The sequence below is a fragment of the Tupaia chinensis genome, unplaced genomic scaffold (genome assembly GCF_000334495.1).
Source record: "Tupaia chinensis unplaced genomic scaffold, TupChi_1.0 Scaffold000499_1, whole genome shotgun sequence".
In the NCBI taxonomy this organism is placed as follows: domain Eukaryota; kingdom Metazoa; phylum Chordata; class Mammalia; order Scandentia; family Tupaiidae; genus Tupaia; species Tupaia belangeri.
In genome coordinates this window covers 844342-872297 of record NW_006160011.1, presented here as the reverse complement: position 1 = coordinate 872297, position 27956 = coordinate 844342, and the positions used below count along the sequence as shown (strand labels likewise).

At 39.9% G+C, this 27956-nt stretch overlaps 1 long non-coding RNA gene across 1 annotated transcript in view; it reads left to right on the top strand.

The window, feature by feature from the left end:
- Positions 1-12630: 12630 nt before the first annotated feature.
- The window catches only part of LOC114009251 (uncharacterized), a 48920-nt gene continuing 33594 nt past the window's right edge, over positions 12631-27956 (top strand). The window contains exons 1-2 of the long non-coding RNA XR_003550700.1: positions 12631-12744; positions 13185-13301. This is a non-coding gene — a long non-coding RNA (uncharacterized LOC114009251). The remainder of the gene's footprint in view (positions 12745-13184; positions 13302-27956) is intronic.

Genomic DNA, 27956 nt, shown 5'->3' with positions numbered 1-27956 from the left:
AAATACTTCTCAGACCAGTCCTGTTGAGAATACTATACATGTTATCATCAGCAGGTAATAAACCATTTCTGTGTCCCACAAATGTCGTGCCTATTTTTCTCCTGCTTTCCTTCTCTATACTCATCCCTTCTCCCCATGCTCCATGTAGTATTCAGCATCCATAACTATTTTTACTGCTTTTATGCCTTCCAGTATTTCAATCTCTACCATAGAGAGCAGATAGTTGGTATATATTAAGTGGACACATACAATATCCTTCTTTGGTGCACACATGTTTGTTAACAGATGCTCTTCAAGATAGAAGAGAACCAGCTGTTGGGAACCAGCATTTAGCGTAATGGCTATCTCGCTGGACTCCCACATAGTCGACCGCGGTTCGCGTCCCAGACCCGGTGGCTTAGAACTCACGCCGGGCGCATGTGCGTGCATGCTCAAGATCCCAAGAGGAGAATGAAGGAGAAGGGATTGCAGCGTGACCATCCCCTCTGGGGGGTGATTTCTCACTTTCTGTCTCTATGTCTCTCTGTCTGTCTGGCTAGCGCACATGCCCTATAGGGAAAAACCTCTCCAAAAAACAAAACAAAACAAAACAAAACAAAACAAAGATAGCAGTCTGTTGAGATGTGTTGAGAACAAAAGCAGTCTGTGGGTTGAACAAGCTTTGTAAAATTGCATAAAGTCTCTTCCTGGAGAGTCACAATGTACATTAGCCAATTAGTGTCTGTGAGGAATTCTGGAATTGAAAAACAAATAATTTATGTGACTTTTCTCTAACTTAATGTATTTCACATGGATCTCTTTTGTACACAATCGATTTGGCTGGAAACACTTAGGGAAAATTCTACTTTAAGTAAATATCCATTTTCAATGACTTTGGTCAACAAAATATACATCATAATCTCAAACTGCTAATGATACAGAATAATGCTCAGATATAACCTCTGCAAATAAAACATTTACAACTCAGAAGCCCAAGTAAACCCATTTAAGGAAGACAGAAATTCATCTATTAATCTTTTCATTCATTCATTCTTTTTTTTAAAGAGAGATTTTTGCTAAAGCGTGCATGTGCTCACCAGACACACACAAAGAGAGAGAGAGAGAGAGAGAGAGAGAGAAGAGAAGAGAAGAGAAGAGAAGAGAAACCATTGCCCAGGAGGGATAGCCTCACCACAATCCCTTCTCCTCTCAGGATTTTGGACACGCACTCACATGACCCTGGTGTGTGTTTCAGGCCACTGGGTCTTGATTCAAACTGTGGTCAATCATGTGGTAGTCCATTGCCTTAACCACTATGCCATCATCTGGCCCTCATTTGTTCTTTTAATAATAAGGATATATTAAATACCTATTTTGACTTAGGCACGATGTTGGTGATATAATAATGAAACATCACCTCTGAAGGAAGTACAGAAGATTTTCTAGAAGTATTCATGATAGGGCTAAATCTTTTTTTTTTTTTTTGGAGAGGTTTTTGCTATAGGGCGCGTGCGCTCGCCAGACAGACAGAGAGAGACATAGAGACAGAAAGTGAGAAATCGCCCCCCAGCGAGGATTGGCCCCTTCTCCTCCATTCTCCTCTCGGGATCTTGGTCACACATGCGTACACGCCCAGCATGAGTTTAAGCCACCCGGTCCGGGACTCAAACTGCGGTCGACTATGTGGGAGTCCAGCGACATAGCCATTACACCAACTGCTGGTCCCTAGAATGTCCTAGTTTTGATGATTGCATTTGGTGGTATAATTTATTATGCTCCTCTAACCCTTAGTCTTCTTGTAAACTGATAGATCTTATCAGAACTTTCTGATACAGAGTTTATTAGAGAACATGGTGCGTATAATGCTGGGGATGGTGGACTAAATGGATAAGGGTTTTGAGGGTGCTGTCAGTCCTACACAAATTGTTCTTGGGGATGTGTCTGGGTCCCCCAAATTGTATCACTGCTGCCACCTTTGGGTAAATGCTTTTGGAAAAGAAACATAAATAGAGTTAAAAAAAAAAAAATCCAAGTACCTTTGGGAAGCCACCCATTTGATGGGTGACTTTGACAGCAACCTCATCCAGGTATATATCTTTATCAGATTTTTCAAAAGCCTTTGCCTTTCAAAAGGAGTGTTTAGTTAGTCTTTGGAGAGTCTCAAAGGAGAGACCTGGGCACTTTTTTTTGTGTGTGTGAGAGAGATTTTTGCTAAAAGTGTGTGTGCACTTGCTGGGGAGAGACAGAAAAAGAGAAAGCAAGAAATTACCTCCCCCCCACATGCCCCCCAGGGAGATGACCATAACACAATCCTTCTCCTCCATTCTTCTCTTGGGATTTTGGGCATGCATACACACACACCCAGTGTGAGTTTCAAGTCAATGGATCCGGGAGTCAAACTATGGTCAACTATGTGGGAGTCCAGCAACATAACCATTAGGCCATCTGCTGGTCCTGAGACCTGGACAAATTTATTAACGGTTGATTGACTGAGTAAGTCTGTGTTACCTGTAGTTGAAGGAAGGCAGCTGAAATCATGAGTTTATCACCGTATAAAAACTTCCGATTTTCTTTTGTGTTTGTTTTTCTGTATCATGCATTCTCTGAGGGGTACTAATAGCCACCTTTGAAAAGAGCACTTAGAAAAATGTTAGCTGTGCTTTACCTCTTAAGATTATGGTTTCCATAGAGGCCATTTAACTAGAAAATCCGTGTGCAGAGCATGTGTGCATAACGAAAGCCAACCCTAGTTATTTGTATTTGATCCTGACATTGTTTGGTTTCATCTGCCTGAATCTTTTCTAGAGAGCTTGGCTATTGTTATATCTAACAGTCAGTTTCATACTCATTTGTGTTTAAATCCGGGGAAACTTTCACCTCATGCAAAAGAACTTTATTTTCATTTAATAAACACCTACATAGGACTTGCTATGTGCCAGATACTGTTCAAAGTATTCTACACATACTACCCTGTGTGATCCCCATAACGACCCTTTAAAGGAGGTACCATCATTATTCCCATTTTTACAGATAAAGAAGCTGAGGCAGAGAAGGCAAGTAATTTGCCTGAGGTCATATAATTGACAAGTAGCAAAATACAGTCTAAACTTGGTCTGGCTCCAAAGTCTACCCTCTCAGTCACCATGATATGTTGCCAATAATCAGAGCAGTCAAGTTAAGATGATATTCGAATTTTAAAAGAGTCATGGCGGTTATATATAGCGGTTTAGAGCATGAGCTTTTGGCATCACACAGATGTTCAACCCTGGCTTTGTGACTTAGAGAGAGGATGTGAGCGTATTACTTAGTTCTCTGAGTCTCAGTTTTCTTATCCGTAAATTGGGGGTTACAGTTCTAATCTCACTAAGTTGTTGTGAGGATAAAATGGGATCTTGTATTTAAAGCACCTGGCACAGTTCCTGGAATATAATAGGTTCTGGTAGCTATTATTTTCTTGCATCATTTTAAAGAAACCGGACAACAATGTGCCAGGCAGGAAGTGCTGTGGTTGGGACCGCCCTCATCCCTCAGTGCTCAGCCTGACTTGGTGAGTGTAGTTGATCGTCTGTGTAATTACTTAGAATGCTGTACCCATGTTTATACCGTTCCGTAAGCACAGTGGGGACCAACAGCATAAAAGGATTGATTAATACAGCTAACTCACATGTGTAAGTTGAAGAAATGCTTTTATATACATGGATTCATGGTCTCATAAATCAATGGTGTAATGCCTCGAAAAACCAGTTCTGTGCAGCTTTTCCCACCTCCACATTCAGTGACATCACGTTGGTAGCAGGAGCGTTTACACCACTGAAATCAGCAAATGCTGTAAATCAAGGCTTTTTTCCTTTATCCCCAGAAAGCCAATTATTAAACATTGGCCAGCACCTCTGTCAGTAGGCATTATTTTAGGCATTTCAATAACCCTTTGAGGTAGTTACTTTTGTCATCCTTGTTTTTAAGAATAGGAAACGGAGGGACAAAGAGGTAAAGTACCCCAAACCATGTAGCTAAGAAGTGGCAGATCCAAAATTAACATATGAATTCTGCCTCAAGACTCAAACTCTTTTTTTCTAAGGGTTATTTCCTTATTTCTTTCATGAGAGAGACTGAGGCCTCCAACAGGGTCTTCACTCAGTTATCCACCCCCAACCTCAGCCAATTTGTTCCCAGTGTGTTCAAGGTGGCCCCAGGAAGTGAACCTGGAACTTTCCCACATAGGTTCTGTCATGCTACTGCTGAGCCATGTCTGGCCCAAGACCCAAATTCTTAACTGCTTCAGGTTATTGCCTTATCAATCTACCATACTACAATAATGCAGTTTTATCTTTTGGGAGATGAAAGATAGATACACAATACAATTTGAGAACCATGCAATATTAATTAGTGCATTACTTCATATAGGCATGCATTTAACAAATACTTCTCTGTCTGGTATATGGCATGTTGTCAGGGAGGGATTTTTTTTTTTGACTTTTTTTTTACCATTTTTTTTTATTTTAAATTTATTCATTTTCTACATTAATTCACTATACACCATCACAACACACAAATGAATTTTCCATCCAAAATACACTGCATTGGCTCAATCAAGCACATCAATATACATGTTCTCAGCAAATAATTTTCCAATTCTTATGTCCTGCATACCTTGCCTTTTGTTTTGCCATCCTTGATTCCCCATCCCCCACCCTCTGCCATGTCCCATCCTCCTCCCACATTGTCCCTGGCATCCACGGTTGCCCTCCATGCCTCCCCCCCCCATTCAATTGATCTGCCAATGAACTTAATTAATCTAAATATATCCAATAGCTAGCACAGCTGACACATACCTATACATGAACCCAAGTCTGACTTTAAAGTGATAAAAATGGCTTGGTGATACGTAGAGCCTGTATCCTTACCCTTTCCCTCCAACTGGACTAAAAACTTCTTGAGAATCCAGATCACGCCTGGGTAGTCTGTTTCCTCAAGAACTAACAAGGAAGCTGGAACATAATAATTGTCAAATGAATGAAAGAAGTCTACCTAGAGGGGACACATATTGTTTTGCATTTGCTTTATCCTTCCTTTTGAGAAGAGAGAAGCCATTATACCACTTAGGCATGATAGGCTCCTGTTAAGCATATCTGGCCTTTTCTCTGCGTGGTATTTTGTGATGGGTTGAAGAGTTTGGTTCCTGTGCTGGGAGGCCAGACTCTATCACATGCCTTCAGGTCATGAAGAAGAATTAGAGACAAAGTTGATCCATGGATGAAAATGGACTCTGAGATATTAGGGTCAATCCTCCCTCTGATGAAGACAGAGGTCAGAGAGGAAGTCCAGGGCAAGCTGAGTCATGGATTGAAAGTTGTGAGGCCGACAGAGGGGCAAAGAGTGGGTTAAGAAGTAACATGACCATAAAAGTTACCACCGAATTCAGGATGCATTAAAAAACAAAAGGAATGTTATCAATAATTCCACTCTTAGATAACAGTCATAAACCTGTATGGTCCTAGTCAAATTGCAGTGGTCACCTTACTTAAGGGTTAAATACGGAAACACAAATTAAAGATAGCTCATAATTTGGTAGAAAAGCTCTAAGCAGATATAAAACATGGAAGTGAAAATCCTAACTCTTCTTCTTCCAACTTATTACCCTTGAGCCACTTCTTTCTTTTTATTATTCTTGATAGCACACACACATGTCCATGTATAAGGGAAGGAGAGAGAACGAGAGAGGGAAAAAAAGAGAAGCATCCTTCACAGATCTTAGTAATCCTCTTCTTCTAATAATCCAACTGGCTAGGACTCTGGGCACATGTGCACATGCCTGTGTTCTCAGGCTAACAGGGCAAGGAACTTGAACTGTGGTCAGCATGTGGCTTCCAGCTCTACTGTTTGGTATGCTACCGACTACACTGCCAAGACAGAGCCGAATCGCTTATTTCTTACATAAGATGTTGAAATAGATCAGAGGTTTCCCTGCCTTTTCTCCCTCAGTGGAATATTTATTTCAAATGGTTCTTATACAAGAACATGTTGGAAGATTTCCAAGCACTCTTATAGCTTTAGTTTTGCTGAATTGTAGGATTAAGATTTATTTTGCTTCCTCATCCTTATGCTTATTCATCCTTAGTCTTCATTTTATCCCTAGGATGAAACGTATCTTCATAGATGACTCAACATATGAACCTCGAATCAACTCAGAAGCAACTTCTTCATTTACAAATTAGGAAACCAAAGTGCAAAGGGGTAAATGTGCCTCAGTACACGCGGACAGACCTGAATAGGTACACACAGACAGATCTGAATGGCTTCACTTGGACATGTTAATATTGGACACTGATACAGGCTAAAAATATTTTTTATAATATCTTGTAATGCATGATCATGGTAGGAAGTGTAGAAAAGACAAGCAGTCCAAAAAGAAGAAAATACAACCAACCATTAAAACTTATGTATATAGCCACTATCATGTTTCCGGTAAATGTATATATTTTCAGACCTATTTCCTTCCTATTTCAAGTGCTCTTTTCAAACTGCCAGGAGTCCTTTTTTTCTTTTTTCTTTTTCCATTTTGCCACTTGTCCCAGTCTCTCCACGACATCTTTCACCCTCTCATGGCTTTCTTGAAATTACTGCTAAAGGACATAGTTCATAAGTTGACAAGTCTATGAACAGGCTTACTTCAATGCGGTCCATTGAAGCAATATGCAATCTTGGAAAAGGCAGTCTGGCATAGAGCAGAGCAGAAAGAACACGGGACCTGGGTGCTAAGTGAGGCTTGGACTTCTGATTGGTCAGCGGTGAGCCAGCTGAGTGAGGGGTAAACTGAATCCAGACATCAGGCAATCACAAATGGAGATCAGAAACCTGAAGCAGAGAGAGCTCTTAGGAAGGCAGCGGGGAGCAGTTTGGTAAATCGGCTAGTGTTAAGTGAAGACAAAGATGACTTTCAATGTCTCGAGAAGGCTTGGGTCCCGTGGTGCTGCGTGTGATTATAGATAAGTCCGTTCACATCGTGGCCTCGCAGATTTCCCCACGTCTTAACTTACAAATGTTTCTAAAACTTTTGCTAGAATTGATTAATTGCACCTTCTTAGAGCTCTTGATTTTGATTAAGAGTAAAACATAATGGCCATTAAATTAAATTGCCGAGATGTTCCTGAACACACACTGAATGCCTCAGAAACACACGGAGGGCCAGGAGTGAAGAACCCACAATGGAGAGAAATAGAAGTTACCAAGGGGAAGCAAAAAAGTGATTGTGTGCTTCTCAGGGACTGTTGTTTTCCGAAGATGTTAAAATCTTATTTCACAGAGGATCTCTGGTCAAAACAATTTCTTTATCAAGAGCCACTGTCTTGATTTGTCTTATCAGTGGCCACTTTCAGCAGAAATGTGCCTGTGGCCCTCCATGAGGGACCAGCGACTGCCTTGCATTATGCTGATTGGACAGAGCAGCCTCTGAGAGCCAGTTCTAGGCACCCTATTTGCATAATGACTGGCCTTCTTAAAGATGGGCAGTTAAACCAAATAGTTTAAAAAATTTCTTTTGTGGAATGGCTGCCTCTTTATTTAATGTTGAAAACTGAAGGGACTTGAGGAAGGGTACTGACTAAACAGGCTTTTTAAATACTGCCTCTGTAATTATCTATGGAATTAAAGCCGCAGAACTCACATTAACTCTCATCAGAAAATGGAATTATGAGAATTCTTATTAACAGCAGCTCCAGACTCAACTCACAGTATTCACAGGAGTAATTATTATTGGGAAAGGCTGGGATTAATTTTTTTATAAGCTAGAGAAAATAAATTCTTAGCCATTGCCTGCCTTGGACATGCAGGAGAAGACAAAGCAATGTGAACTTTTATTTTAGGGAAGAAAAAAATAATTTTGAAATGTAATTTTGCTCTTGATTTCTGAGGGAATTCTTATGCAAGGCATTTTGTATGTAAAGGGATTATATGTCACCAATGCAAAATGAAATACAAAATAAACCAAAGAGCTATGAATGTCCTAAGTGTAGAAAATAATATATAATTTATGATACTTTAAATCTCATTAAAAACACTAGCTTTTGTAGCTTCCTAGCAACCAATGCTAAGGAGTCTCTCTGAAAAGAGGCTGGCTTTCCCCAGGCTCAGGGTCCAAAGCTTTAATAAATGAAGCCCATATGGTGAGTATATGAGGGTTCCCTGTGTGTAGGCCATTTGTCTGGGTGTTCTCGAAAGCCTCATATGATAGTTTATAATTTGCTAATCCAATATAATAAACATGAAAGCACTTTGTTAAACTAATGTTCAGGGTCTAAATTAAACCAGTCAAGGCCAGAGAGAGAAAAAGTTGGAGATTGCAATTGCAACCTCAGTTCTGAGTGTAGCATAAAGGTTTCCAAAAGAAGGTGTTGGGGGTGATATTTAAATTCTTCCTACTATTTTCCCTACCTCCCATCCCCCCTTTCTTTCCTTTCCTTTTTTTTTTTTTTTTTTTAAAGTAGTGCTGTGGTCTGCAGGTGGCTCCCTGGTCTGGAGGCTGGATTTTTCACATGGCTGACAGTGGTTCAAGTCCCAGGCCTGGCGGCTTGAAAATCATGGTGGATGCATGTGCATGCATGCCCCAAATTTTAAGAGAATGAAGGAGAAGGGATTGCTGCATGGCCATCCCTCTGGGGGGTGAGTTCTCTCTCTCTCTCTCTCTCTCTCCCTCTCCTCTCTTCTCCAAGGAGTGCATGTACCCTATAGGAAAAAAAAAAAAAAAAAAAAAAAAGCAATGTCACATCCACATTTTAGTTTTACAATTTACAACCACCCTGGGAGGTAAATATAGAATACATTTTACTGAACCCATTTGTCAGATAAAGATACTGAGGCTCAGAAAGTTAAATTATTGCAGTAAATATATGCAAAGTCAAGGTGGAGAAGGATGCCACAGAGATGTGAATGCTTGTTTGTGACTTGTGCTGATGATTGTATTATTAGATAGTACTTGCACTTTGTGAATCTTTGACTAAATTAAACCTTAGTGATCATAGGCTGATTTCCACAGTGTTAAAAAAAATGTACTGGTAGGTAAAAATCTCAAAGTCTGTTCCTCTTTATTTTTTTAACAAGAATAATGAGTGTGTATGAAGGTGTATGTGTCATCCAACATCACACAGCAAGAGGTTGGCACGGTCAGGTTGGGAGCACAGGTCTAAACATTTGCAGGTCAATGGACACGATGAAGGACAAATTAGCATCATCCATTTCTATTTTGGGGGAAAAATAAAAATTTTCAATGGGCCTTCTCTTTAGTTTCTGAAGGAATTTATGATGTAAGTGCTTTGTAATGAGATTAGAGGCCAGAGATGCAAAATGAAATAGAAACTACATCAAGGAGAAGTAAATTTCTGAAATGAAATAAATAGTGCTAAATAGTCTTTGGGGATGGTAGACAGCTGGCCCTATTGTCTTTAGAAAGAGAACAAAGGTGGTTGCTATGACTCCCTAGAAGTGGGGGCGGCATTGCTATTTTTCTTTGATGATCAAGGGTCTCAGGGAGAATGCCTCTTCTGCTCAAGTGACATTGGGATTTTCTACATTGTCCGATTGCTAGCAGTGCCTTCACTCTCTGTAAGTCCTGTTTGCTGTTGAAGTTCACTGAGTGCTATTTTACAACTTATATTGGGGGTGTAGTAGTTCATGGGTCTTTGTCTTAAAGCTGAGTTTCCCAAACTGTGTCGGGGGCACCATAGTACCACAGCTACGTTGCAGGGGACCATGGGATCTTTATTTCTGAAAGAAACTATTAATAGTTGGCATCTGTTGGATACGACATAAACTACTAGCTTGAGATAGTGAATATAAAACCATGCCACATACTTTTCTGTGATGTCATATCTTTGTGATGTGTGTGTGCGTGTGTGTGATAGTGAACATGATCAAGATCAAAAAGTATATAAACATCAGCCTGAAATAGGACATAAGGGTGATGGTGTCTAACCTGATTCCAAGGATTGAGACATTGTGCAGTGTCCAATGAATGCCCATCTCCCATTAATAAGTAGTTGAGGGTATTAACTAAAATACAAATTTATATTTTCTTTAAATTTCTTTGTATTCACTTTTCAATTGATTACTAAGTTGTTAGACTATAAATACTTAGTTGATTGGACCTACCTGCTAAATAAATAGGATTGTTACATTTTTCTTTTGCCTAGAGGCATGTGTTGGGTACTGCATGAATGATGATTGAGACTCCAAGGGCACTATGAACTGACTCAGTTTGAGAACATTCTGTATGTTTCTTGATCATCATAAGGGCATTTCCGGTGAATTTTCATAGAAGGAGACTTATGATATCTCCAGCTGCCAGGACACTAGACATAAACAAATGCTTTTAAGCTGTATGGCCTGAGGCAAGCCACATTTCTTCTCCAGTCTATAGTCTTTTTTTTTTTTTTTTGTCTAAAAAATGAAAGTATTAGCGAACAGATCCAGGACTTGAACCATGGTCAGACTTTTATTGCCTCCCCAGTGGCAGATAATAGTTTTCTCTCTTCTTTTGATAATAGCTGTGTAAACATTTTGGAGGAATCATTTTTCTCCCCAGTTTTTTCTATGTGGATCATGTAGGGATGACCCCCTTCTATCATACTTCTAGGAATAGACCCATGACTAGGACAGGACAGTTGAGTATTATATATCCTTAGTCACAGTGATTTAGAGTTGGCCACATAAATCAAACCAAGCCAATCAGAGGTAAGAGAAAGATGGAGGGAGGTGGCGGGATCCTACTCCAATCACATTATTTGAGCTCCTGGATCTATCCTTGACTGAATATTTAAGATATTTAAAACAACTATAGATCAGGCCAGCAGGTGGTGTGGTGGTTAAGGATGATGGACTTCCACATGGCTGACTATGGTTTGAGTCCTGGACCTGGCGACTTGGTTTCTCTCTCTCTCTCTCTCTCCCTCTCTGGTCAAATTAAAATAAATAAATAAACAAACAAATAAAGTTAAATAAATAAACAAACAAATAAATAATTCTTTAAAAAAATAAGAGAGAAAAGATCTATAGATAGACAAATAGATAAATCATAGATATATATATGGAAACATTGCTTTGGTTATAGCTCCCCTACCTTCCTTGATAGTGTCTTTTATTTTCAGACTCCAGAGATTCATAATATCGGACTTAGATATTATTAAGACCCAGTTTTCCTCTATTCATTTCTTAATTCTGAAATCATCCGTGCTAATTTCATTCACAAACATTGTTCTCTCCATGAGGTGGCAAGATGGCCACCAGTAGATCCAGACATGCATCTTTATAGATTAAGATGATACAAGGAAGAGTCTGTCTCTCTCCCAACAGTTTCAGTGTAATTCCTGATAGTGTTTATCATTGATTCTGTGTTCTGTACAAGTTCCTGAATCAGTCTTCATGACCAGGGGATGAGATGTTCTGATTGGACAGATTTAAGTCACATGTTCACCTTTGCAGCTGATGGTGGAGTCAATTTCACCTGATGAAATGGTCTGAAAAAAGGGAAAAGTATGGTATCAATCAAGGTCCAACAAGGAGTACTGAAGTTGCTTTACATCTTTCGAACAGATAATTTGGGCCAGTTGTGGGGGGGTGGGCGTGGGGGGGGTGGCGCACAGTGGTAATAAGCAGCTCAAGCAAAGCTGGAGGATCCATATGTAAGATAGCGGTTCAGGTTAACTTGTACATACCAGACATGTGTGCCTGTAATCTTGGCTGGCTGGGAGGCTAAGGGGCAGGGGGATCATTGTGTGGGACCCTGTTGAGTGTGTTTGTTCTTCTTTCTCTCTCTCTCTCTCTCTCATGAAATAAATAAACTTTAAAAAAATAAACACAGGTAATTTAGTGTAGGAAATTGTTTACATAGGCAATGGTAAAGTAGAGAAGCCAAATGGAGACGGTGAGTAACTCTGAGATTAACCACAGCAAGATATTGCTACTGCCACTTGCTGGAGGGGCAAAGGAAGGAAGTGAGCAGTGTTCCCAGAGTTCAGGAGTCCTAGATCCTCTTGGTGGAAGCAGTGGCTGTAGCACAGTCTGTATAGTAGAAGCTAGATGACAAGATGCTTCTCCTGCTAGAGATATTACCCACAGCAGAGAGAGGAGGAGAAGTACTTGGGCTTCTACCTTCCTCCTACCCTCCAGTCTCCTGACAATTGCCTCTCCTTGGCTTAATCCTCTTGGAAAGCCAAATGACACAAGGGCCTTGATAAGTAGAATGCAGGGATCAGCTTTCCTGAAAAGCAGAATATAACAAGGAAAAACTGAGGAGTGGATCTGAGTGCAGACAAGCTCAGGATTGGCACAGGGTGTGTTAGGATCTTTTCATCTTAGGATGAAAATAAGGGTGATGTAAGAAGGGGGGCTGGCTGAACATATAAAAATATTTCCTATAAACAGGCATTTTAAATATTGGAAGTAGTTGTGAATAATTGAAAAAAGTCTTTCCAGCAAGCAGATCACAGTCCACAGAGGACAAGTGGTAGTCTCGATCAGGGATAAACTTTGTGAGTTCAGTAAGAAATAACAAGAGATGGGAGGTGTCCCAGTAAGCAAGTCGAGCAGGATGACTGAGAATTCAAGGACACCTAATATTCTACAATCCATGGTGACATCAGAGAAGTCTGCATACACATAGTCACACATAGGACTAGGATTCCAAGCCAATGGCTGAGAGAAAATTAGCAAAAGGCATGCTTTGAGTGAATGACAATACCCAAGACCACTGGCCAAGACCAGAAGGCCTAGAGAGTAAGAATGAGATCCTGGGTATAAAGTAGAGCCAGAGCTGGATAACTGGCAAGAGACCAGAAGCTATTCCAGAATGCTACGCTGTAGCTCCTGAAATACCCCATGCCTCATATCAAGACTGTGGCCAATGAATTCACAGATGTTGGTCAAGTGGCCAGGCATGGAGAAAGTGTCTATGGAGGCCTTGGCCAGATAAAGTTATGGTAGTTGCACATTTGTTGTTTTTGCCAGCCTAGAAGGCATTCATTCCTACTTGCTATGGTTTAGGAATGTTCTTTTCCTCCAAGGTTTATGTTCTGGAAGCTTGGTCCCTAGTCAAAGGCTTTGGGAGGTGGTGAGATCTTTAAGAGGTGGGGCCTAAGAGAGGGCACCATCGAATCATCTGGGAGAGTGGGAGGGACAAACAGGCAGTGGGAAGTTCTGTTTCTACTCTTTTGCAGCCATTATGTGATGCAGCACCAGAGGCTGGCCAGATGTTGGCTCTACGCTCCAGATTTTCCAGTCCCCAAATCCTGAGCTAAACAAACCTCTACTCTTTACAGATCACCCAGTCTCAGGTATTTCTGTTTAGCAGTACAATAATAGATCAAGACACTAAATTTGGTAATAACTCTGATTTCCTTTGTGAAACAACCCTCTCACCCCACCTTGGTTCTTCCAATACAACTGGCCCTAACCCGTGCTCCAAGAGTCATCATAACACTCAGGCCTAAGTCAGCCCACTCCTGGCCACAGTGATTTTAGATGGACGTGTGACCTATATCCATCCAGAGGTATTTCAGTTATGCATGTTTGTGAAACTGTTGGAGAAAAAGAAAATCTGTCATATTCAGAGTTCTGAGGATGTTAATCTGGACCTGTCACATGAAGAGAGCTTGAATAAGAGTAAAGCCAGCACGGAGAAAAGCAGAGCTAATAGAGACAGAAGAGAGTGAGGAACTACCTCCCAAAGCCCTTGCTGGAGCTGGGGAGTAGGGAAGCCATGTCTTAGGGCAGCCAAACTTCCCAGAGTTCTAGTTACTTGAACTCTTTTGTGTTTTCTTTTTGCTGAAGACAATCTGAGCTTGTTTTTCAATTCAGTCACAGCGGGAAAGGTACTATTCCACTCTTTCTTTCATTATTTTTACATTCCATTTGATTTTCATATGAAAAATGGTTAGGAAGCCTGAAATGCCAAACTTCCTTCAAATACCCAATGTTTTCTTTGATTTTCTAAAATCATTGTGAACTTTTCCTGGGCTTTGGTAGACATGATCACACATGAAATGCGGATGTTGGCTAATGCCCTTACTTACTGCAGAGAGTCCAGGGAAGTGCTGCATTCGGTGTTTTTGATTAATAATTAAAAAAAAAAAAAACAGGGAAAGAAGAGCCTGTAGAACTCTGATGTCTCTCCACTTTTCATCCTATGAAGTCTTGAATGTGTCCTAACTCAGACAAATCTTTGTTTCAACAAAGCATTTGAAGCTTATCTTCAAGACCAGTAAAATGAACCAACTTTGGCTAAATTCTTTCTTTAAAAAAACAAAAAAACTTAATGAGCAGGTTGTTTTCTGAATTGATCAAACAAATCACTGATTTTGGCATCCTGTGGAAAGACTGTCTAAAAGACAAAAATAAAAGCCTAGTTTAAATTACTGTCCAGGGAGGTTGGCATACTATCAGTTGAGTAATCATAAAAAATATTCTCTGAATGAGGAGTGATCCTAGAACAGGCAGAATTTAAGCTTGTCCTAGTAGATATAAGGAAACTATGAATTAGGTCCACTTTCCTTGCAATACACAAAAATTCATCCTGATTTGGCTTAAGCAAAATGGGAATGTTTTATAAAAGATAGGTAAGTGTCTTTCAAAACCTACAGGCAGATTGTGTCTGGGTTAAGAAACATCTAGGATTAGCAGCTCAAATATGGCTACAAAATACCTTGTCTTAATTTCTCTGTACAGATGTGATTCTTTTTATTCACAGAAGCTTCTCGTACCTGAGAAAAAATCCAGACACTGCTAGTTCTTGACTGTTGTGTTTTATAATTTTAGCCATCCTCTGGGTCTCAAGTGTTAAAGTTCCAGAAAAGGGCCCCTGGATCAATCAGCTGTGTCCGGAGCAGGCAGGTCACATGTTCAAAATGGCTGCTCCCATGTAATGTAATCACAGTTTGGAGTGATGCATGGGGTAATGGGGAACATCCTAGATAATCAGAGAAGCTCAGCAGATTAAAGCAATATGGCTGTACATAATGGCAGTGTAACTCATGACACATATATTACCAGGTCCTCTTTTATCACTTTGTTATTTCCATGTAACAGATTATCACAAACTTAATGACTTAAAGAAAAAAACCTATTTATTAGCTCGCTGTTCTGTAGGTCAGAAGTCTGGTCATGGCTTGGCTTAGTGAAATCAAGATGTTCACTAGACTCTCATCTTAAGCTCAGGGTCCTCTTTCAAGTTCACACAGTCATAACAGAATTCAGTTTCTTGAGGTTTCAGGATTTCCTGTTGGTCATTAGCTAGGGGCCATTCTCTAGAGGCTACTGTATACTTTGGCCTCTCCATTTGCAAAGTTAGCAATGGAGAATGTCCTTTCTGTTAAATCCTCCTGATGCTTCTAATTCTCTTGCCAGGAAGAAACACACTTCTTTTAACAGGTGATTTGGTTAGGTCAGGCCCTCTGAGGAAAATCTATGTAAGTTAAGGGCAAAGTCCTCCCTAAGCTGACCCTGCTTCAGATACCAGCAGCAAATGAAGTTCAAGGCCATAACCCTTCTGGCTATAAATTAGGGGGTTTCTGCGACTCCATCAGTCATTCACTAGAATGACTCACAGAATTCAAGAAAGCAATATTTCTGTTTACAGTTTTATTATAAAGAGTGTAAATATGCTAAGGTCTGGGAGGAGCTTCCATACCCTACTTCACAAAGTTAAGGGTGTATTACTCTCCAGGAACATGCATGTGTTCACCAACTGGGAAGCGCTATCAAGCCATGGTACCCAGAGTTTTTATTGAGGTTTCATTAGGTAGTCATTATTGAATAAATCATTGGCCACGTGATTAAATTCAGTCTCCAGCCTTCCTCCTCACCCTGGAGATCCAAAGATCTAGTCTAGTCCAATTGTCTAACTCTTTAACCATTTAGTTGTTTCTCCTGGTGACCAGTGTACATCTTGAAACTATCCAGGGATCACCAAGAGTCACCTCATTATCATAAAAAACACATTCCTGTCACTTAGGAAATCCCAAGGGTTTTAAGAATTCTAAGCCAGGACCCAAACACCAGACCAATTATTAAACCACATGATCATCTTGGAATTCTGTCTACCATACCTCTCCTGACTCATCATCTTTACCTCTTGAAGTTCTTCAAAGCCCATCTCCGATGCCACTTCTTTTATGAGCCATTTTCCATCACCTTCACTGCATATGTTCTTTCCTACCTTCAAACTCCTACAAAAATAGTTTTTCTTATACTGTAACTTTTACCTTCTTTACCACATACTCTAATTTTTTTACTTTTTTTTTTTTGGAGAGGTTTTTGCTATAGGGCGCATGCGCTCGCCAGACAGACAGAGAGAGACAGAGAGATAGAAAGCGAGAAATCTCCTCCCAGGGAGGATGGCCAGGCCGCAATCCCTTCTCCTCCATTCTCCTCTCGGGATCTTGGGCATGCACGCACACGCACCCGGTGTGAGTTTTAAGCCACCAGGTCCAGGATGCGAACTGCGGTCGACTACATGGGAGTCCAGCAACAAAGTCATTACGCTAACTGCTGGTCCCTCACATACTCTTAATTTTTGTTACAAGTTTTCTTTCAGTAACTGGACTGCAAATTACAGGAAAACATAAACTGCTTATTTATTTAAATCCCCTCATTGATTTAAATATAGCAAGAGCTCAAAAATATTTACCAAATTGAACAGAATATTAGAGGGGAAACCACCTTTTAATAAAGTGTTCTTGAAATGAGATAACTAGATCATTTGAGATGGAATTGCAACAACCCTTTCATGGAACACTTTAAAGCGTTGGGAGAAGGGCATCGCAACCTGACACCATGCTATCTTTTTTCAGGCTTGATTTATTTCTCTGCCATTTAGCATATCTATAGCCAGATCTTAGGGGGCCTGCAGAAGCCTAAGGGAGAGCTGCACTCTTTCATCAGTTTCTTGGCAATTTACAGGATTTACAAGACTGAAAAACTAGATATTGTGCAAAAAAAAAAAAAAAAAAAAAAAAAAGGCCAAAATTGTTAATCCCTATGTGGTACATCCATATCAAACTGCCTAGCAGAAGGATTGGAAGCATCTCTACAGCTTCTTGGACTTGAAGATTTTTTTTTTTTTTAATTTAGACCTCATAAAAATGTTCTTTTAATGACTTCTAGTTACTTCTTTGGCTATTATAACTCTGAGGTGCATTTTCAAGTATCTCTGCAGATACCAATGCCCAATGACAGGGTCCCAGACACTCTCAGACTTCTTCTTGCCTACGTTATTTCAATAAGGTTAAGTCAGACATTTTTGCTTCCAAGCACCCTTGAGTTCACTTTCTTCCTACCCACATTTTTCTTTTTTCCTTTCCAGAATTGGTCACATAAACAAGTAGAGGAAGTAGTTGTGCTATGATTTGAGAGGTACCTGGAAGGCACTGACCAGAGAGTTTCACACAAGGATTCACACTAGGATTTCCAATGATCACCTTTAGTCTCCTATCTATCTGTCTGTCTATCAATCAATCAATCAATCAATCATCTATCTATAGCTATCTACAGTCATGCACTGTACATCAATACAGGCTACAAAATGAGATTATCTATCCAGAATACATTACATATTGGCTCAATCAAGGATTTTACTATACATGTTACAATCAAGGATTTTACTATACATGTTATCATTAACAAATAATTTTCTTTTTCTTGTTTCTTATATATTTTGCTCCACCCCTCCTTGATTCCCTAACTCTCACCCTCTGCCGATTCCTCCCCTTCTCCCAACACTATCTCTGGTGTGTAAAGTTGTTTTCCATGTCTTTTTTTTTTCACATTTTATTGATTCACTAAAGAGCTTAATTAATTTAAAACTTTCAGTAGCAAACACGGCTGATATATACAAATCTATGAACACATGTCTAACTTGAGGCATGAACCTGAGTAAGATGAACATACTATGAAGTAGCACCTTTCTGGGGCTATATAGCTTACTATAGTCATTAAATAGGTATTAATATTTTTGATGCATTTTTTTTATTTCAAGAAAAAGTCTTAGTTTTAATAGATCAACATAAAAAATGTTAAGAGAAATTTGCTTAAAACTTAAAGCCAGGAAAAAGGTTAGGATTCAGTTCAAATAGTGGATGAACCTATCAACAGTTCAAGAGAAGACAAAAATCCTTAAATGTGGAAATCAAAGCATTGAAGAAAACAGTAATGTTTTAGTCTGAAGTGAAAAAAATTCTATTTCACCAGTTCAGACTCACGTAATTAATCTCTCTTCTATTGAATTTGCAGTGTTACTGTGGTCTGATCTTTCCATTTAAACTCTGGAAGTTAACATTCAACTCTAAACTTGTCCCTACAATTAGGCTGGCCATTGGTATAGTACTCCCTTCAGGACTTCTTGGAGTGCTGGTCTGGTGTTGGTAAATTCTTTTAGGTTTCGTTTATCTAAGAATCCCACTCCAGCCCCCTTCCCATATGAAGGATAATCCTGCTGGGTATAGTAGTATTTGTTGAAATTGTTTTTCACTTAACACTTTGAATATATTTTCCCATTCTTTCCTGTTTGCATGATTTCTTATGAGAGGTCCCATGTTACCCTTATGGAATAGCCTTTGAAAGTAACTTGACGTTTCTCTCCTTGCCAAATTTAGTATCTTGTCTCTGTTTGTGGTTTCAGTCGATCTGGCTATGAAGTGCCTGAGGAAAGATCTTCTTGGGTTGAATCTATGTGGAGTCCTTTGTAGTTCTTGGATCTGGATTTTTTTGCTTTTTTTTTTTTTTTTTTTTTTTTTTTAGAGGTTTTGTTATAGGGCGCGTGCGCTCGCCAGACAGAGAGAGAGAGACAGAGAGACAGAAGGCGAGAAATCACCCCCCAGGGGGGATGGCCACACCGCAATCCCTTCTCCTCTATTCTCCTCTCGGGATCTTGGGCACCCACGCACGCATGCCTGGCATGAGTTTAAGCCGCTGGGTCCGGGATGTGAACCGCGGTCGACTACGTGGGAGTCCAGTGACATAGCCATTACACTAACTGCTGGTCCCTGCATCTGGATATTTGAGTTCCTTTCGAGGCTTGGAAATTTTTCTTCCAGGATTTCATGGAATAGATTATCAATGCCCTTATTAGTTTCTTCACCTTCTGGGATACCGATGATGCAGATATTTGGGCATTTAATGGTATCTAGTATTATTTATCTATTATTCTCATTTTTTTTCAGGTTATTTTCTCAGTTTTTTTGGTGAATTTTTCTAGATCAGAGGTTCTATCTTTTACATCTGAGATTCAAGCTTCTGTATGATCTAATCTGCTTCTGATATTTTCAAGGGAAGTTTTGATTTCCTGTATTACAACCTTCATCTCTAACAATTCTATTTGATTCTTTTTTATGATGTGTATCTCCTCTTTCAGATCTTGCAAGAACTTCCTCACCTCCCAAAACTTGGTGTCTCTTTTCTCCTGCATCTTCTGGAGTTCATTGTCTCTCTTCTCTTGCACCTCTGTTAGCTTTGTCACTGTGAATATTTTAAGTTCTTTATCTGACATTTCCATGAGTTCCCTTATATTCTTTGTGGAGGAAGAGGAATTATTCTTTTCCCTTAGAGGAGAGATATTTTCTTGGTATCTTATATTTCTTGTGCATCTGATGGATTATACGTTCTTTTCCTAGTTTTTGGAGTTAAATCTGAGCATTCAGAGGAATGCAGGAGAAGGTGACCTGCAGTCTCTAAAAAGTACTGTTTTCTTCCCTTTGCACAGCTGATTCAATGAAAACTGAGGATTAATCTGACCCTAAAAGTATTCAGATATCTGGCTACTGAGCACCTAGACCTGTCTGGAAAACCAGTGTATGGAGGCTAAGCAGAAAAGTGAGAAAGGTAAAAAGAAAAGGAAATAGAATATTAAAAGAGAGAGAGAGAGAGAGGAGAGAGAGAGAGAGAGAGAGAGAGAAAAAAAAAAAAAAAAAAAAAAACAAAAAAAAACTTTTTTTTTTTTTTTTTTTGGTAAAAAGTGAAAACCATGTGAGAGAATAAGCAGGGTGCTCTAACCTGGCTCCTAGCTAGATCTGGTGGGCAGGAGGGTGAAGTCTGGGCATAGGGTCTTCAGTGGTCATAATCCCTGAATGGAGTCCTCAGAACTCAAATATAGATGGCTGCTGATTGGCTTGTCCTACGGGGGCAGGGAGAAAGGTAAGAATTAGCAAGATAAAAGAGTGGCAGAGAGCAAAGAAGTCTAAAAATTAAAAAAAATATATTTAAATAGACAGAAATGGAGAGAGACAGAATAAGCAGGGTGCTCTAACCTGGCTCCTAGCTAGGTCTGGGGGGCAGAAGGGTGAAGTCTGGGCAGAGGGTCTTCGGTGATCGTAATCCTTAAATGGGGCTGCTCAGGACACAAATATAGATGGCTGCTGATTGGTTTGTCCTGGCTCCTAGCTAGTTCTGGGGGGCAGGAGGGTGACGTCTGGGAAGAGGGTCTTCGGTGGTTGTAATCCTTGGGCTTGAAGACTCTTGATACATCTTGTAGGATCCCAGGAATGATCGCAATTTCATCAGGGCAGATCATCAGGATTATAGGTAAAAGCATTAGTGTATCTACAATCACAGTAAATCATTTCGATATTTCCATTTTCTTTTTCCAAGGAGGGTAGGATGAGTAGAGTCACAATAGTTGCTGCCTTTATCGGCACTTCAGCTTTTGCACTCTTCTGTTCCAAACCGTGTATTTCCTATCTAATTTAATATCCATTTTCAGGAATGACTAGTCCTTGACTAATGGTGTTCTATTCAAATGAAAAATTAAAACCAAGTTTAAAAACGCCCTGCCCCCGACCATTGGCAATAACATCACAGCTTTAGATGTGTCTCATGGGACCCAGGCAGTGCCACCAGCTCTCTTTGTGACTTTCAGTCTGTCACCATACCTTCCAGCCACCTGGAAAGTGCTGATTTTTTTTCCAAGTGAAAATATTAGGTGATTCTGGTACAGAAACTTCAATCACCTGAAAAGTACCGACCATGATTTCCAAAGCCTTGAGGTCCCTTCCTCATCTCTACTCCAACCCGTTCTTAAAAGTTCAATTTCTTCTCTTTGTTTCTCTCTAAGTCTATTTACCATTTTTACTGAGGGGTGTTTGCTCTATATGCTGTTATGGAGTCCAGAGCATCTAATTGACAAATTATGTTGTGCTTTTGGTGGCTTTAAGTAATCATTTAAAATAAATAAGATCATAATTATCAGTTTTCATTTACCCATTTATTAAGTAACAATGTTCACACTGAGCAGTTTGATTTTGTGTTATAATAAGGCAATCTCTACATGATGACAGATGGTGTTTCATTTTGCCGACACTGTGCTAAAGTGCTTTGAGTTGTGATGTGTTTGATTTTATTAGAGATCAGATTTAACACATGCATGCTACATAACTGCAATCGCATTCCCATTTCTCATCTGTAGGAGAAAATGAAACTGTGATGAAATGTAATATACTCACCCTCAGGCAGAACTAGTGGGACTGGGAATTGCAACATAATAAATCTAATGGATATTACACTATAGGACCCTAGAAATTTACTGTTATTATGTTCAGGGAAGGAACTCGGTTTTGTAAAACTCACTTTTATTTCACTGGCATCAGGCAATTTCACATTATTTAACTGTTGTGTCCCAATAGCAGAGATGGTATTTGTGGTATTGGAAAGAAACTTGCCCACCAGAGAACACAGGGGTCCAGGAACCCAGGGGAGAGAGCCAGGGGAGAGCAAACAGCCAAAAAAAAATTGCATTTACTAAATGCAAATTACAACAATGGCACATCATTAACAATGGATTGTTGAGATTGTCAAATGAAGCCTCATTTAGCCAGGCTGACAGTGTGGCGCCCACTGGAGGAAGACACATATGTAAAAGCTTTGACAATGACATTGAGCTTATAGTCTCAGCCCTCCCCACTGCTGCCCCCTGGGGCGGGGGTGGGAAACTAAGTTAATTACACATCTAGTTATTGATGTAACTGTCGATAGAGCTTTTCCCTAATGAGGCCATTGTCAAGTGGAATTCCAAAAATGGAGGCAGCTTTCAGTGTTCTTGTGCCAATAAGGTGAAGCCTCATGACTCTCCATTGCTTACTGAAGGACAATGCAATGGAATCCACTCTGCTCTATTCCAACAACCTCCCAAGTAGTATTCGTGCCTCCAGTTCTACTTTCTGTTATTCATCATAAATGCCCATGCCCCTTACTCATTCTAACTGATGGCTTTCACCACCTTGCTTTTATGCTCAAAAGCTTCAGTAACTTCCCATTACCTGGCATTCATACTTCTCCTAATTCAGCTCTGATCTTGCAACAGTTCCTCAAGATAAATCTGTTAGTTAGTCCAGTGAAGTTTGTCTTTTCATTGTCCTTCAAACATGACAAGCTCGTGTTTTTTTTTGTTTTTTGTTTTTTGTTTTTTCTTCTTTCTGGTGTAAGGTTCTCTAGGGAGCAAGTGACAGTAACCTAACTCAAATTTGTTTAGGCAGAAGGGGGCAAATTTGTGGGCTCACACACTAAGGAAGGCTGGCTTAGCTGGCACAGATGGAACTAGAAATCAAAATTTTTCTCAGATGGTCTCATCTGAGTCTTTTTCTCTACCTAGATAAGAAGATGCATACTTTATTTCAGAACTACTTCTTTTATAGGATAGGGGGTCTTAGAGGAGAGAATGTGAAACTCTGTCAGTCTCTGTGATTTTATGGTAAAAAATTCTAGGGACGACTCTGATTGGTCCAGTTGTGTCAGGTGCCTCTGTTGGTATGATGGTTATAAACAAGAGGGTGAATCCTGTCACTGGCCCAACTTGGTTTAAGATAAGCTCCTTCCACAATAATTCTGACCAGGAAGGTAGAATTTATACCACAATTGGAACAGGGGCATGGCGTAGAGCCCGCAAAGGAGAAGAGTTGCTGTTCTGACATCCTGGACAATTGAAATAATTTGTGCCCTCCACAATGCCTGTTTATGAGGTCATTACATTTGCTATGGCTGTCTCCTTCTTCCTCTCCTAACCCAGCCTGAGACACCTTTCTTACATATAAAAGGTCAGAGTTAGAGAAAGGAAACGAATAGTTGAGTGTTTATGAAATATGGATTTTATCTGAAGTGATCTCTACAATTGCCCTAAAAATATTATCAATATTTTACAAATGAACTTAAAAAAGCTATTTATCATGAAAGAGTCATTTAACCAGCAAGTGTCTGAGACAGGTTTAGAAACTAGCTCTCTTGAACTTTGTTCATTGTTCTGAAGAGGTAGAAGTGATTTAATTCTCTGGAACAGTGCTAGAAAGCAAAAGTTTACCTAGAAACTATGTTTATATGATCCAAAGCATATCAAGGATTGAAAACATATGACTTCAGTTTTCTTAATTTTATATTTAGGTTACTTAAGGGAAGGCAGATAGGGTATAAAGGAATTATACAGTGGCATTTCTTTGGGTTTTGTTTTATTATTAGTTCTTATTCCTTCACTCATAAATTATTGGTTAACTCCTGTCATAGGCATATGACTCAATTAATTCATCTAATTACTTTTGTTTTATTATTAGTTCTTATTCCTTCACTCACAGGGCGTGTGTGCTCACCAGAAAGTCTCTCTGAGAGAGACAGACAGAAAGCAGGAAATCACCCCCCACGGGATATGGTTACGCCACAGTCCCTTGTCCTCCATTCTCTTCTCGGGATCTTGGGCACGCACGCAAACGCACATGGCGTGAGTTTAAGCCACCGGGTCCGGGACTCGAACCACGGTTGACTACATATGGGGCTGCTCAGAACACAAATATAGATGGCTGCTGATTGGTTTGTCCTGGCTCCTAGCTAGTTCTGGGGGGCAGGAGGGTGACGTCTGGGAAGAGGGTCTTCGGTGGTTGTAATCCTTGGGCTTGAAGACTCTTGATACATCTTGTAGGATCCCAGGAATGATCGCAATTTCATCAGGGCAGATCATCAGGATTATAGGTAAAAGCATTAGTGTATCTACAATCACAGTAAATCATTTCGATATTTCCATTTTCTTTTTCCAAGGAGGGTAGGATGAGTAGAGTCACAATAGTTGCTGCCTTTATCGGCACTTCAGCTTTTGCACTCTTCTGTTCCAAACCGTGTATTTCCTATCTAATTTAATATCCATTTTCAGGAATGACTAGTCCTTGACTAATGGTGTTCTATTCAAATGAAAAATTAAAACCAAGTTTAAAAACGCCCTGCCCCCGACCATTGGCAATAACATCACAGCTTTAGATGTGTCTCATGGGACCCAGGCAGTGCCACCAGCTCTCTTTGTGACTTTCAGTCTGTCACCATACCTTCCAGCCACCTGGAAAGTGCTGATTTTTTTTCCAAGTGAAAATATTAGGTGATTCTGGTACAGAAACTTCAATCACCTGAAAAGTACCGACCATGATTTCCAAAGCCTTGAGGTCCCTTCCTCATCTCTACTCCAACCCGTTCTTAAAAGTTCAATTTCTTCTCTTTGTTTCTCTCTAAGTCTATTTACCATTTTTACTGAGGGGTGTTTGCTCTATATGCTGTTATGGAGTCCAGAGCATCTAATTGACAAATTATGTTGTGCTTTTGGTGGCTTTAAGTAATCATTTAAAATAAATAAGATCATAATTATCAGTTTTCATTTACCCATTTATTAAGTAACAATGTTCACACTGAGCAGTTTGATTTTGTGTTATAATAAGGCAATCTCTACATGATGACAGATGGTGTTTCATTTTGCCGACACTGTGCTAAAGTGCTTTGAGTTGTGATGTGTTTGATTTTATTAGAGATCAGATTTAACACATGCATGCTACATAACTGCAATCGCATTCCCATTTCTCATCTGTAGGAGAAAATGAAACTGTGATGAAATGTAATATACTCACCCTCAGGCAGAACTAGTGGGACTGGGAATTGCAACATAATAAATCTAATGGATATTACACTATAGGACCCTAGAAATTTACTGTTATTATGTTCAGGGAAGGAACTCGGTTTTGTAAAACTCACTTTTATTTCACTGGCATCAGGCAATTTCACATTATTTAACTGTTGTGTCCCAATAGCAGAGATGGTATTTGTGGTATTGGAAAGAAACTTGCCCACCAGAGAACACAGGGGTCCAGGAACCCAGGGGAGAGAGCCAGGGGAGAGCAAACAGCCAAAAAAAAATTGCATTTACTAAATGCAAATTACAACAATGGCACATCATTAACAATGGATTGTTGAGATTGTCAAATGAAGCCTCATTTAGCCAGGCTGACAGTGTGGCGCCCACTGGAGGAAGACACATATGTAAAAGCTTTGACAATGACATTGAGCTTATAGTCTCAGCCCTCCCCACTGCTGCCCCCTGGGGCGGGGGTGGGAAACTAAGTTAATTACACATCTAGTTATTGATGTAACTGTCGATAGAGCTTTTCCCTAATGAGGCCATTGTCAAGTGGAATTCCAAAAATGGAGGCAGCTTTCAGTGTTCTTGTGCCAATAAGGTGAAGCCTCATGACTCTCCATTGCTTACTGAAGGACAATGCAATGGAATCCACTCTGCTCTATTCCAACAACCTCCCAAGTAGTATTCGTGCCTCCAGTTCTACTTTCTGTTATTCATCATAAATGCCCATGCCCCTTACTCATTCTAACTGATGGCTTTCACCACCTTGCTTTTATGCTCAAAAGCTTCAGTAACTTCCCATTACCTGGCATTCATACTTCTCCTAATTCAGCTCTGATCTTGCAACAGTTCCTCAAGATAAATCTGTTAGTTAGTCCAGTGAAGTTTGTCTTTTCATTGTCCTTCAAACATGACAAGCTCGTGTTTTTTTTTGTTTTTTGTTTTTTGTTTTTTCTTCTTTCTGGTGTAAGGTTCTCTAGGGAGCAAGTGACAGTAACCTAACTCAAATTTGTTTAGGCAGAAGGGGGCAAATTTGTGGGCTCACACACTAAGGAAGGCTGGCTTAGCTGGCACAGATGGAACTAGAAATCAAAATTTTTCTCAGATGGTCTCATCTGAGTCTTTTTCTCTACCTAGATAAGAAGATGCATACTTTATTTCAGAACTACTTCTTTTATAGGATAGGGGGTCTTAGAGGAGAGAATGTGAAACTCTGTCAGTCTCTGTGATTTTATGGTAAAAAATTCTAGGGACGACTCTGATTGGTCCAGTTGTGTCAGGTGCCTCTGTTGGTATGATGGTTATAAACAAGAGGGTGAATCCTGTCACTGGCCCAACTTGGTTTAAGATAAGCTCCTTCCACAATAATTCTGACCAGGAAGGTAGAATTTATACCACAATTGGAACAGGGGCATGGCGTAGAGCCCGCAAAGGAGAAGAGTTGCTGTTCTGACATCCTGGACAATTGAAATAATTTGTGCCCTCCACAATGCCTGTTTATGAGGTCATTACATTTGCTATGGCTGTCTCCTTCTTCCTCTCCTAACCCAGCCTGAGACACCTTTCTTACATATAAAAGGTCAGAGTTAGAGAAAGGAAACGAATAGTTGAGTGTTTATGAAATATGGATTTTATCTGAAGTGATCTCTACAATTGCCCTAAAAATATTATCAATATTTTACAAATGAACTTAAAAAAGCTATTTATCATGAAAGAGTCATTTAACCAGCAAGTGTCTGAGACAGGTTTAGAAACTAGCTCTCTTGAACTTTGTTCATTGTTCTGAAGAGGTAGAAGTGATTTAATTCTCTGGAACAGTGCTAGAAAGCAAAAGTTTACCTAGAAACTATGTTTATATGATCCAAAGCATATCAAGGATTGAAAACATATGACTTCAGTTTTCTTAATTTTATATTTAGGTTACTTAAGGGAAGGCAGATAGGGTATAAAGGAATTATACAGTGGCATTTCTTTGGGTTTTGTTTTATTATTAGTTCTTATTCCTTCACTCATAAATTATTGGTTAACTCCTGTCATAGGCATATGACTCAATTAATTCATCTAATTACTTTTGTTTTATTATTAGTTCTTATTCCTTCACTCACAGGGCGTGTGTGCTCACCAGAAAGTCTCTCTGAGAGAGACAGACAGAAAGCAGGAAATCACCCCCCACGGGATATGGTTACGCCACAGTCCCTTGTCCTCCATTCTCTTCTCGGGATCTTGGGCACGCACGCAAACGCACATGGCGTGAGTTTAAGCCACCGGGTCCGGGACTCGAACCACGGTTGACTACATGGGAATCCAGCAACATAGCCATTATGCTAACTGCTGGTCCCAGCAATCATGGTAGCTTAAACCAGAGAGATTTTCTTGAGAAGTGGTCAGCTTTGATCAAGCTGATGTGATTTACTGCTGGGCTCATTGATGAGGCTTTGGGTTATGAGGAATCATGGTTGACTCCTTTATTTTTGGTCTAGGCAGCTAGACCAAAAATAAATAGCGGTGTCATTTACTAAAAGGGGATAAATTATTTTGGAAAGAAAGAGCTAGACTCCACTAGGCATGAAATAAAAATTACATTGAATGAGAAAGTGTGAGACAACTTAACCAGAGTAGTTTTTCTGTCACCTGCAGAGTGCAAATAAGAACTGTCTATGTTTCAATAAAAACACCTTTAGTCAGTACCTTGGAACTGGCTTCCTTCTTCTCAATTAGATAGAAGACAATTAAATTAGAGTCCAGCTTCGAGGAGTTCATTATGCCTCATTGAAAATGATAAATGACTCTTGGTGACCTAGTCACCTCGCCAACATGGTCCCACCTCGTCTTTCAAAGAACTAATGAAACCGATGGATCTCTCCCTCTTTAGCAGCAGGGCCAACAAAAACAGAGCGCACACCATGAAATGTGAGGAAGCGGAGAAGGAGGCGGGAGAGAAAAGAGAAGAGAAAACCCACACTTGACATTTTGACAATTGGCCAAAGTGACTTTGAAGTGCAAAAGTGAAAAAAAAATCTATCTACATATTGATTTCCTATCTGTTCCATTGCTTTAATTTACCTTTGCT